This window comes from Ciconia boyciana, chromosome 1 (genome assembly GCF_034638445.1).
Source record: "Ciconia boyciana chromosome 1, ASM3463844v1, whole genome shotgun sequence".
Lineage (NCBI taxonomy): Eukaryota > Metazoa > Chordata > Aves > Ciconiiformes > Ciconiidae > Ciconia > Ciconia boyciana.
The window spans coordinates 19,175,801-19,189,733 of NC_132934.1; positions in this window are offsets into that span (position 1 = coordinate 19,175,801).

Consider the following 13,933-nt stretch of genomic DNA (forward strand, 5'->3'; position numbering starts at 1 on the left):
CAGCATGAATTGCACTCTTTTGAACTATGGTGAAAGCAAGTCCACTTACCTCGTCTATTAGTAGGGATTGGTAGTACCCTGTCAGCATTTCTTGTGTGTGCCACTGGAGAAAGGTCTAGGATCATAGGTTTCTTCTAAGAGTGTTAATCATTTTCTTTAGCTTAGATATGTTTACATAAACCTTGGAGCATGTCAGAACTAAAGATGAAGAAACTGCCATAGGCCTAGACCTGCCTGATCAAAAATTCTACGATCACTGACAAGATCATTCAACCAGAAAAAGGAAAGTTTGCTATTGCTAAACACTACCAATGTACTTAATAGAGACAGAATGAAGAAGCTGGAGTGAGAAAAGTTAAAAAGGTTGTGCTTTAACTCAGGCACAGTTAAACCAAGTCCTGTTTCAGCCGATTCAGAGCAGACATTTGTATGCACTCACCAACATCTTAGATGAATACCTTTATTACTGAGTTGCTGAATAAAAAGCCTAAATTTTATGATCTGTCCTGTCTTCCTTCACTTTTCTTACATATACCTGAAAAATAAAATTTTTAAAAAATATGTACCTTTCTTTTCCCTTCCTCTTCTAATGGAGCTTACTTAGTCCAGCAGTCAAACTGAACTAGTGCCACTTGCAGCACACATGCTGTTGGTTCTCCTGTTAGAAGAGTTCACATTTTTTGATCCATCCAAAGGAGGCAACATGAGCAGATTAAGACAAGACACTTGTTGCAGAAATGAAACTGTTCCACTTGCAGTAGAATGCTGCATCCAGCTGTTCATTTATTGCAGCCCCATGTCAGAGCAACGAGGCTGACAAGAAATGGAAGCAGCAGGCAATGGTAAGAATTGTATTTTTAAAAGACAGTGGTGGTTGTTGAGTTGGAAGAGAGAAGAAATTAGTCATTAGTTTTTCCACCTGTTCTTGTGCTAAATATTGGCATTAATTAGCTAGTTCAGAAACACCAAGCAGCTGAGCACAGGAGATTCAATCTAAGTGGTTTAAAGTGCTTCCTGGAGGTTTGTGATGTGGTTCCTTCAGTAAGACAGGAGCCTTTAATGGGAATACTCTGAAGCATGTTTAGTGTCAGATATGTCTGTCAGTCCCTTCTCTTTCTTAAGAAGGCTTTCTTGCTGCATGATTTTTTTGGTTTGAGTGAGTTGGTTTGCTTGCTTGTTTGTTTGTTTTTCATTTAACTGGTTATCAGGTTCAAGATACTTAAGAACCAGTCTTCTTTTTTATGAAATTTTGTGTGAAGAGTATTAAAAAATAAACTTTTATTTCTGAATGTAGGAGAAATTCAGAAAATAGCACCTACCTTTTGCCCTCATAACTCCAAATACTTTCAGTTAGTCTTACCATGAAAAGTATTTAAACTTTTTTTTCTCTGTAATTAGTTTTAAGCCTTTTTTTTCCTACCAATAACCATGAGCTGAATACCTGGAATAACAACTGTCTCTGATTTGACTGTTATTAGTTTACAGCAGAACTCCCTCTGGCTCTTACTCTTCTAGTTTTGCATTTGTTTTCAGTAAAGAGTGAAACTGAGCAACAGTCAGAAGTATAGAGATCATTTTTTTTTCCTATTCCTGTCCTGAATTAAATCAATTTTTAACTGGTTGGAATGTCGTTGTGACAACACAGATGGTAATCCACAATCCACTTGAATGAAATGCATACAGAAGTTTAGCAAGCTATATATTGTTCCTAACTTTCTAGCTTTTTGTTTCTAATAAACAAAATCCAGGCCTAGAGTTTTTATTTCTACTGATGTAAACTGCCATAGTTTTGCATAAGCTATAAATGATCTCATCAAGTTATGCAGATAGACAGACCCTCGATATTAGTAACTTCAGAGACTGATGGACTCTACTGCCCTTATTCAAACTGCGCAAAGCAGTCGTTTGGTCGAGATGACTTGTGGATCTAGTGCTGCTCTCGAGAGAACCACAGGTGAGTTGCTTTGTTTTGCCATCTCTCTGTTGTTGTCAGCTTCAAGTGTACTGCTAACAAATGCCTCAGAACAAGGCAGAAATACAAAGCAGCTAGATATCAGTGAACAAGGAGGGGAGAAAGGGAGCAATCAACCATGAACGAAAGGGTTTTTTTCCATTCTGTGCCATAAGTGGCAAACTTGGATTTGTCTTTCTAAGAGATGTAGGAAGTTATTAATCTGTTCTGTTTGGGTTTCCTGTTGTTTTTTTTGGTTTGGTTATTTGGGGACCCTTTGACCATAGAGGAAAAATGTAATTTGCTTCTGCTCCCTTTGATTTACCTTCAGGAGTGGTTGTACTGCCCTATAAACAGGGTGGTTGAAACTGGCCTTTGGGCATCAGGTGCATTGTTATTTAAGGAAGGACCAAAAGCTTGTCATTTTCTGCAAAAATATCCTGCCCCCACTGGTTTAATTTCTCCTGGCAGTAAATGATACTAGGAAATAAGCCATTGGGGTAGTCATTATCAGGATTCATGCTGCTGCTTTCAATTTCTCTTTAATTTTTTTCCCCCAGAACACCACATAGTCTGCCTAACAATTATTTTATATTTGCTGCAGTGTGGGGCATGTTCATCAATGCTTCAATTAGAAGTGCAAACCTATAATTACCATCTCCACAGCCAGAAAAATGTGAAGTTTCATTTGTGATGATGAATATGCAGCTCTTTTAAAAAGTTCCTCAGTGTATTATTAGAAAGTGAAGGAGAAAAAGAAACAGAGGGGGATTTGTCTGACATTTCCACTAGGGAAATGGCAGTTATATTGAGACACTTTTGTCCCTTTTAGTAGCAAAACATCAAAGACCTCATACCTTTTCTTCATTGTATAGGACATGAGTATAGACACTACATAAAATCTACATAAGATAACTTTACTTTAAAGAACATACCATTTATATAGATGAAAAAAATATTAACAGCATTATGTGCTTTTGTAAAGAAAATAAGAGCATGCCCCTGTGTAAGAGCATGTTATGGCCATTGGCTAGGATTAGGAAGGAGTTTTTATGTATTGAGTATGCCCAGTCTTGGGGTACACCTTGGCGTTTCATAATATTCAAGTGAGTGATCTAAAGGAAAAATGATACTTCAGAGGGCTCTGGTCCCCTGCTCCCACTTTCAGCTTAGAGCTTCCCTCCAAGGAAGCCACACCATGTTTCTGCCACTTGCTATTGCAACCTTGATTTTAGCCAGCCAGGAGCCATTGCAAAAGCTCTGTGCTTCTCTGTCTGATCTGACTGTATTGAAATTAATCCTGTTGTACAGCAGCCTAAGAGATCCTTTTAGACCTCAATCACTGTGCACTGCTCTTGTTCTGATCTTACACAACCAGGGAATGAAAGCACTTGGGTCATAGATTGTCCCTGTCCCTCAAAGGCCCAAGCTACTGCAGACAATCAGAACCATCTTGGCTTGCCTTCCTTCTTTTTCTAAATCTGTGCTAGGTATAACTCCAGTAACTACGGTTTTCTATAGGCGCTGGTATCCAGCATCATGGTACATCTTGCCGATTTCTTCTTTGACACCTTCATTTTAGAAATCCTGCATAAATTGTTTCCAGGACTGTTTCAAGGTGCTGTCTATTTTTTTTTTTTTTAAGTCTTGTTCAACTAAAGAAAAATAAGTAGTGAACAGGCATATGAAAGCTGTAGTCAAAATCAGATAGTGGAGAAAGGCTGCAGCAGAATGTGTGTGCGTGGAAAACAGTGCTGATTCTTCAAAGTTGTTCACAATTCACAGCAGCCAGGTACAAGTGACTCCCATGCTATTTTCAGTTGACCTCTGCTAAATATGATTTGTAAATTCCTGCTGTTTGAGATGTAATGGAGAGCATGTGGCATTGAGAGGATAATAAACAAGAGGCAATGAAAGATTAAGGTTACTGAGTAAAAAGAGTCATTGTCAACTAGATTTGTAACAGAAAAGGTAATGTTGATAAATAAATGGCAGGGCTATATCTCAGTGGGTGGATAGGACTATTCACAGGGTGGACCTCACTTAATTCTTATTCATAAATTCAGAATTGTTGAAAGTCAAGCAGAGACAGACCTTGCAAAGGAAATTACAACAAGTGAAAAAGGTTCTCTAGAAAATAGGAAAAAAAGTAGAGTTGCAATGTGTTAAAAGCAGGTATTGTCTAAAAGGTAATATGGGTCTGACTCAAAAATTAAATGAATACTTCATCTCAGTTTTCGAAAAAGAGAACTCTAACACAGGGACAAAGACAGGATGGCTAATGGGAATGACTATATAGCAAATTACAATAGTTAAGGTGAAATAAAACTCAGATGGCTGTGTTGGAGTCAGGAAGACTGGGTAATCTTTATCAGAGATACTGAATAATTGGCAGATGAAAACTGAGTTCAGTAGCCTCAATTCTTGTTAAACGTATCAACAGGTTTCATACTTAATGTGTGAAGAAAAGCAAAATTAGTAGTTGCAATTATGAGAGGGATGAAATGTAGGAAATTAACTATAAAGACATTAGGTTTGATAAAATGCAAGAATTTAGAAGGAAGCATGAAGGAAATCACCTATTTCCCTATCGCTATTAAAAGAAGTCCTGATTTACCAAAAGTGGTTTTCATCCAACCAGTCTGGCATTTTCCTTCAAGTTTAAATCTTTGTCTTAATGAGGTTCTCTAATATTAGGGTTGAGCATAAAAAACTAAAAATATTTTCATAAATAGTAAACTCATTTTAATAGATTTTGCTTTAGTCATGGCCGACATTAATAACCATCTTTATTGGCATAAACACAACACACTGTTCAATTGTAGTTTTCAACTGACATTCTCCTCTTTGCAAATACTACTGCCTTTACCATATTAACATTAATGGATTTTAAACTCACAGCAAAACTATGAGGATGGGAAATACCATTTTAATTTTGGAGACAAGAGTTGAACCACCACAGGGTGAATGAAGGGAACCTGCAAGGGAATTTGTAGATGAGGTAGGGTTTGAAACAAGGTGCCACTCAGTTTCTTCTCCCCTAAATCCTGCTTTCTGTTCTAGATTTTTGTAAAGCAGGAGAAAGGAAAGAGTCACTCCCAGTACCTTTTCTGTTTCCAAACTGGTGATTTCAGAACATCTGTATTCGTTTGCTTGGTTTTCAGTATGGCAGCACTACAGTCCTTTCCTGCCAGAAGTCCCATGTGTAACCCAGCTTCAAAATAACTCAAGTACCAGTCACAGAGCAGCTGGGGCAATAAAATACTGATTCAAACCTCACTTGAGAAGGTGGATAAATATTGAATACACTAGTACTCCAGTCATTTCAAAAGTATCTGTGTACAGGAAGATTGAGTTCACCTAAAATGAGATTTCCACAGATAAGCTAAAAGCTCAGTTCATTATCCTAAATGTAGATGGTCTGGGGTATCTTACCTGGCTTCCAGTTGTTGGTCCAGAAGGAAATGGACATCTCGGAAGTCCTGTGTCATGTAACAGATTCTAAAAATGCTTTTAAAATTATTCACTAAGTTGTTGTTTCTTATTTACCAAATAAGGAATTTGTTTTGTCAGACTTGGTCCTCAAACTCACAAATAGGCTCCAATTAAGAACATGCACATACCAGGCATTTCTTCTACAGAAACAGATAGTAGTAAAAGCATATACAGGCTTCTGGGGACTAAATTTGGTTCAAAACTCTGTTTAAACTTTTTGTAAATAGTAATTAACTCCCTCAGAAAAGATTTTCCTTTTTTTCCTCAGAATTCTGAACAGACAGGAAAAATACTGGATCCTGAATGTGGACATTTTCTATGTTCCCAGTGAAAACCAGTTAAACTGAGATTTATCATGGTTCTGCCCAGCCCATTTTGGTATTTTCCAGTATGTGAGTGTTCATTTTGAGACTTAAGAACTGGAGAATAGTGATTGGTAAACTTGAAAGCACCAAAACTGCTTACTGCTTGAAAGCACTGAAACTGCTTGAAAGCACCAAAGTGCTGGTTTGAAAATTCCTTTTATTCCTTTAAAATTCCTTTTTACTCTTTTCTTGGGTGAGGGACTCTCGTGTGTATGGGGGTGTGATTGCAGCCAGACCATGGATTGGAGGGTCTGTGTGTCTGTGGTGCCAGCAACTGCAGAGACCCCAGTGAGTGCATGTCGATGCCAGCAACTGGAGTGGGACCTCGGGTCTCAGGGACCCATGTGTCCATGGTGCCAGCCACTAGAGTAAGTAGAAGGGTGCAAATGAGTGTGTGAGCACCAGCAAAGATCAAGCCAGGTGAGCCAGTGAGTAGGTGAGATGGTCTGAGAGCCAGGGGGTGAGTGGGTCTCTAAGAGTGAGACCACAGGGGGTGGGGGGTGGCTATTGGGGACCAGGGGAGTCCCAGCTGGCTCTGTGTGTGTGTGTGTGTGTGGCCTCAGAGGCTCATAGGTCCAGGTACCAGCAGCTGGGCAGACTGGGTGTCTGAGCCCAGCTGTGGGGCCACCCACATTGTACATATGCATATTCCCACTAGCAGACCTCCATCCTGCTCAGCCAGAGAAGGGAGCAGGATGAGGCCATTGCTGTCTGTGCTCATGTGAGTGTTCTGTGAGTTTGTTGTGTTGTTCTGTGTGGCCAGGCCTGTATATATGTGGCGTATACCTGTGCTCCTTATACCTCTGCGTGTGTGTACTGGGAAAGCGTGCTCAGCCTTGCTACCAGTTAGACAGGGGGCATGGAGCTGTGGCAGTGTCATGGTTTAGCCCCAGCTGGCAGCTAAGCACCACGCAGCCGCTCGCTCACTCCCCCCCGGTGGGATGGGGGAGAGAATCGGAAGAGCAAAAGTAAGAAAACTCGAGGGTTGAGATAAAAACAGTTTAATAGGTAAAGCAAAAGCCGCGCACGCAAGCAAAGCAAAGCAAGGAATTCATTCACTACTTCCCATCGGCAGGCAGGTGATCAGCCATCTCCAGGAAAGCAGGGCTCCATCACGCGTAGTGGTTACTTGGAAAGACAAATGCCATCACTCCAAATGTCCCCCCCTTCCTTCTTCCTCGGCTTTATATACTGAGCATGACGTCATATGGTATGGAATAGTCCTTTGGTCAGTTTGGATCAGCTATCCTGGCTGTGTCCCCTCCCAGCTTCTTCTGCACCTGGCAGAGCATGGGAAGCTGAAAAGTCCTTGACTAGTGCAGCAACCACTAAAACATCTCTGTATTATCGACACTGTTCTCAGCACAAATCCAAAACATAGCCCCATACCAGCCACTATAAAGAAAATTGACTCTATCTCAGCTGAAACCAGCACAGTATCCACCAATTATTCTATACCATTTATGTCATGCTCAGGTCTCACATTATCCAATACATTCTCATTACCCACCATCACCCTTCCCATCCTTTGATATAATACACACATATCATTCCCTTAGTCTATGGACCACCCCAACAAAATATTTGTAAAATGTCCATAAATGTCCACAAAATGTCCACTGAGTTCTTTTAGTCCATGACTTTGGGCTTCATCTCTTGTGGTTGTTACTCAGGACAGGAGAGGTGGTGTGTTTCTTGGAGTTATTGGGCACCAAAGCCAGCTCAGGTCAGGTCACTGCTGCACTTGCGCTGCTTCTTGTAAGGCTTCTCCTCCATTTGTTCAGGTGGTTCCGGCTGTAGTAATTCCTATAATATGCAACTCAAATCATGGGTTACAACAACTTAAAGGTATTTCCATTACAATGTCCACCCCTGGTCCTTTTGGGCCAGGTTATAGGGTTTAACATTGCAATAAACTCCTCCCCTTGCTCCTAGCCTGGCTAGCAACAAGGGGTTCCTGCTATAGTAATTCCCACAACATGCAACTCAAATCCCGCGTTACAACAATTTAAAGGTATTTCCATTATACTCTCCACCCCTGGTCCCTTTGGACCAGACCATCAGGTTTAACATTGCAATGAAGTCCTCCCCTTGCCCCTGCTCCAGCTTGGACTTATCCACAGACTGTAGTCCCTTCAGAAGTAAACTTGCTCCAACATGGCCTCATGCACAGCCACAGATGCTTCGAGGTGTACCTGCTGCAGCATGGACTTCATCCACAGCCACAGATGCTTCCAGGTGCACCTTATCCAGCATGGACTTATCCTTGGGCCACAATCCCTTCAGAGTTATACCTGCTGTGGCACAGACATAACCATGGCCACAGACGTTTCAAGATATACCTGCTCTGGCATGGGCTAATCCATGGGCACAGATGCTTTGGGGTGTCCTGCTCCCACGTGGATTCATCCACAGGTCACAGTCCCTTTGACTCGAGTTCACACCGGAGTTCCAGACATTTTCTTGGTGGTGAATGAAATTGTGCCAAATTTGTGATAAATGAGCTGACTACAGCTAAGTTTGGTATCAAGGATAAGGAAATAAAAATGTGTTTGCAAGCCTTTTTCTCTTTTTGTTCCATCTTACTAGGTCTTTATTCTTAAAAGGCTAGTTATTCTAACTTATTCTCTAACAAAAACTTGAGGGGGTTTTGAGTTAGAAAATGTTCTCATCTCAAGGGAGCTTACTAAAGGAAAATGCAGATGCACCTTAAAGTGGTGCCTGAATGGGGGGTCCAATACAGTTGCTGTTTGAGAATAATTATTTTTCTCTGAATTTCTTTTACATTTGTGCCAAGACTATTGGTACCAAACAGCCTGACTAGAAGCATCTTCTGTTTCTGTCTAACTAACTCTTAAGTACTGTTGGTCCTGATATTAGTCTCCATCATCATAATATCTAAATATTAAAAGCAGTCTGACACTCCTCTGCTTTTCACCTGATGAAAAGCATGTTTCACTAGCTTATCACATTGAACATTACCATATTTACTTATACAAAGAGAGCTAGAAAAGTGTGTTTGATCTTATGATACCAATGCTTAAAAAGAGAGAGTTCAGGATCACATAATCTGTGTTTTCAAACTTTTATGTATGTTTCCAGTATTTGGAACATAATCTATTCAAAATATCACTAAGTAGCGATCCGTTGGTTAACACCCACCTACGTACTGTCTCAATGTTGCTATGAGCTTGTCTCTACCAGCTGCTGAACTGTGTTTATGGCTACTCTCGGCCCTTCCCCTTCCCTAAAAAAAACCCAAACAAAAACAAACAAAAGAGCATGAAAGTTGCACTTACAAATATTTCAGTTAGCTGGATTCAACCATAAACCTCAAAGATCTCCTCACAGTTGCATCAAATGAGAGAAAGGTAATATATAGTAATGTCTTCTCCTGCAGATACACACAATCTTTTATAGTAAGAGAACAAAGAATATTTCTTTAAGACTGAAATAAAGGACATGTTAAGGCGGATTGTCAAAGTAGTCCAGTTGACGTGGTAATGCAATGTGAATTACGTATTCCTAGAAATTCAGTTTGGCATTTAAGGCATCTGAGTATATAGTATTATTATGGTAGGTAATAGATTAAAATATAGTGTAAGGTTATTAATTTTTCTTCCAAAATTTTCAGATTTAAATGTGTATATTTATAGATTTGTATATACATCTGTATATAGAAATATATGTGACATCTTTCTGTGTTCTTAATTTTCAATTAATTCCTTGTTTACTTGGAGACATTAACCATCTATAGTCTATGAAGAAATCTTATTAGAAAAGACATTGAAATATTTATATTCCATTAGAATATAATCTTTATAAAGGTGATTCTTATCTTGGTGGTACCATGCAAGTCCTGGGACCTTTAACACCATTATTATGATGAACTCCTTAGAAAGCCATTGCTAAAACTGACTGTTATGTGTCTCAGAAAATGAACTTGCTTCTCTACGATGACGTTGGAGTTTTTTATATTAACTTCCTTGCAGAAGTGTGAAGTATTTTTTACATTATTCTCTTTTCTAAGTAATTGTTTTCAATAAAGATCAATTTGATATCAGATCCTGCATTCTAAACAGAGGAGGAATGAGTCATTGTAACTCAACTGCAATAGTAGAAAGCTCTGCTTTATTTAAGGTTATAAAAATAGTCAAGGTAAAGAACACACAAGACCATCCATTCTGAACCACATTCTTAAAGAAACAGAAAATAAACAAAGTAGAGGAGTATGTCTTCTCTTGCTGTATCTCCCCTGGCTTTTAGGAACTTCTTCAGTTATGTTTCATAGATGTGGACTTTAATTATGTTTTTCAAAAATTTTCTTTTATCTTATCTTATTCTCTGCAAAACCTATGGAAATAAGTTTTGCAATAAGACAACTGCCCACAGCAAACAAATACTGTGGAGGGTCTGGATGGGATATTTTTCCCTTTGGTGGGAAACTAATTCCTGTTATCCTCTGTAAATACTGAAATTTGAGATCTTCTAAACCTACTTGTCCAAGCTTCCTACAGATTGCTTGGGCTCATGACAGATTTTCAATTCTATGCAAGCATGCAAAGAACACCATAGTCAAACCATAATAACAAAGCCAAATAATGATCCACCAGTGAGATTCGAAGGAAAATATGTGGTTGAGCCAAGTCAACAGGCAGTGGCAGGAAGAAAGTTTTATGACAGTAGGTGGTTTTCCAAAAGTTCAGAGCTGTTTTTCTGCTGATGATCCCTTTTCATGCAATGAATTATGCCAGCCCATGGAGACTTCTACCTTTTATCTGGTATTTGATGATACCAGCCTGCAACCTCACTCTTGCAATTTAGCGGGGTCTGCACACTAACTTCTCCCAAACATCTGTTTTGAGAAACCAAATTACTTTCTCTTAACTTCCATCTTATGTGAGTGTTCTGCATCTCTAAAAGTTCAAAGTACCTCAGGTTTGTAGAAACTCCAGAAAAATTATTTTTTATTATTATTCTGACAAAACAAATTATTGGTTCTTATATAATTCCAAACAGTTAAAAGGAAAAAATTAAAAAGTTTATAAGAACTTCAAATATACATAAAAATAATCTCCCCAAAATGTGATTTAGCTTTTTGATGAGACAGTTCTTAGCTGAAATATTCAAAAAATCCACTCAAGATGTGGGTGTTCAAAACCCCACAGAAGATTCTGTTCCTGTCTATAAGACTGTTCAGCTGCTTGTTTCTGTGCCAGGCTTGACATCTCTGTTTCAATCCTGTTCCTATCCAGGCTAATAATGTCCCTTCTGAGGAAGTGGCTTGTCACCTTTTTGCTTGGATGCCTTGCATGCAAGTAAAGCTTCAAAGTTTGTGGGACTACCACTTTCCTTTATTTTCTCAGAAAGTGCAATTTGGATTAGATCTGGATTTTTGTAAGAACGCAAAAAAAAAAAAAAAAAAATCCCAAAAAGTGCATTGATCAAAACAATGTTGGGTGAATTTTTTTGAAATAGTTCTCACATCAGACATGAACTTCTGGAAAGTGTATTTATTTGGATTTTTTTTCACAACATCAGTCTCTAACAAAATTATACACATTGTGAGCCTTCTCATAGCTTCATAAACAATTGAAATGTTGATAGTTTTATGTAATGAAAATTCCACATAAATATATTTGTGTCTTTTCATAGAAACCACAGAAAATATAAAAAAATATAAAAATAATGAAGAAGACTCACTTGGCTTTCAGTGTCTACATCTGTTCCCCACAATTTTGCCAGATATTCAAGGGTTGCACCAACATATTCGTAATACTTATTTTTCTACTGCCCTCCTGTATTTTAATTGAATAGGAGGGTCATCTGTCAGCTAGCAGTTGTGAAGTGATGTGTGCTCTCTGTCTTGTATTTATTGCTTTTACAAAATCAAATTTTAAAAAATCCAACTTTCAAAATCTTTGACTTCGTTCCTCCGTGCAATAAGAAAACTTCCAAATTTTGGTAAATCACATAGGATGGGAACGTATTTTTTTCCTATACTGTATGTGGCTGCATTTGTGGATGTTTCATCTTAAAACTGTCAGTCAAAATCCACCATAAAAGGGACCATGAATTACTTGGCTATCACACTGAAATGAGACAATGTCAGTATATGCAAATATTGTGTCCTGCCCTACTTGGATTTTACCAATTTCTGACAGATACCTAAGGGACCTGTCTCTTTTTTTACACTTTAGCAACATTTTTACTGCTTCTCACACCAATAAAATCTATGAATTTGAAATCTATGAATTTCTAACATGGATGCATCCTCCTTTGAAGCATAAAATTATGGCTTTGAGTCTAATGCAGTATATTAGCAAGAAGGCCAAACTTTTTAGGAGTTTGTATAATGCTATCTTTTCTTTGTTTCTGCTTAATAAAATATGAAACACTTCTGTATTAAAAGCGTCCAATCATAATTTACTTGGTAAGTGAGGAGCACTTAAATGATGTATTTTGGAAGGTCCCAGAATGGTTGTATGAGTAAAAAATACACACACTTGGTAATTACGGCCTAGCATATAACTCATGACTTCTCCATCGTTTCCTAAAAGGAGTAATTTGGTTAATTAGCCTTCTTTTTTTTTTGTTTTGTTGCTTGTTTACTTATTTTCTTATGCTGTTTGTTTATTGGATTTTTGAGGGGGTTATTGTCTTAACTAAGCAATGTTTTACTGTTTGTAATTGATACACTCACTAGTTTTTCTTAAGATTCTAGATAAGAACAAAATCATTAAGTTTTGTTTCTTATTTGCATCCAACAGTCATGTTGCTATTGAGCCTTATCTGTGAATTACTACTTTTAAAAAATCAATATCTACAGGGCTGCAAAAGGGCTTGTAGGCAAGATCAATTAAATCATACAGCAGAAACAGACTGGCTGGAGGAATATGGTATGGGCAAAGACAGTTAGCTCCTGAGCACCTTGACAGGTCATCATTTACTCATTTGCACTCTTCAGGCTTCAAATTGCTTTGCATGTCAACCTTTACGTAAGTGCATAACCCATTAAATGGGTATTACCCAACAGAAAGAATTTTCCATATTACCTGTAAGCATTGAAAAGGCTGACACTGAAAGTTAAGATCAGTAAAAACCTTAGGGGTTTTTTGTTTTGTTTTGGGTTTTTAAATTTTTTTTTAATAGCAGATGCTATTTTAAATGGTTGTAAAGCAAAATTTTTAAACTCCTCAACATACATTCTCTTTCACCAGAAAAAATAAAATTAAAGAAGAAAAAGGGGAAGAGAAGAAATGAATTGGCTATTATCAAGTTCAGTTTTACTTTTTTCCTAGTCAAGATAACAAAATGTACCAATAGGCAGCCATAGGAAAAGTAGAAACAAATACTTTCACCAGCTGGCTAAAAAATATTTTTGGGAGAGCTATAATATTTGCCTCAACAAATTTATCCGAAAGGCAGAGTGGCAATGATGAGTTTCAAAGCACCTTCCATTTTTCTTGCTAGTGGTACTTCCTGTCAGGGAGATGGGAAGAAGAGAAAGATAAGAGACAAGCAAACACAGCCTTTATTACTGTGATCTGAAATATATTAGTGATAATTGGGGTTTTTTCAGCTATTCAGATCAGTTCCTTTACGGTGCACTAGTGGAGCATATCTTTCAGTTTAGTTCTATTCAGACTTAACCAAGTTTGCACCCTTTGAGTTTGTTCTACAAACCAAAGCAATGCGAACTGTGCATATGTAAGTATCGACATATGTATGGAAAGTAAGATCTCCCTCCAAACTAGAAAAACAGTGTAGACATCCCTCGTGAGGGTCATTGAGAACATAATTTGTGGGTTTGACTAGTTATTGTTTTGTATATATTCTTTGTAAATTTATTTCTAATCTGAAAAAACTGTGGCTGGAGTTAGACTTTCTTCCATCCTGTTATTCCTGTGTATTGCTTCGTTCACTACTCTTCACCTAAAATAACAACAATTTAGGTAAATTGTTCCTTTTGTTCTTGTGAACTTTTGTAATAGTTGCCTAATGAAAATAATAACTGTGTTTACTTTTAACATGTTCCTTTTACCCATGGTTGGGTCTCCTTTGTGTTTGACTTCTGTCAACACTTAAGCTATAAAAAAGTTATTACATTTTCCAAAATGCC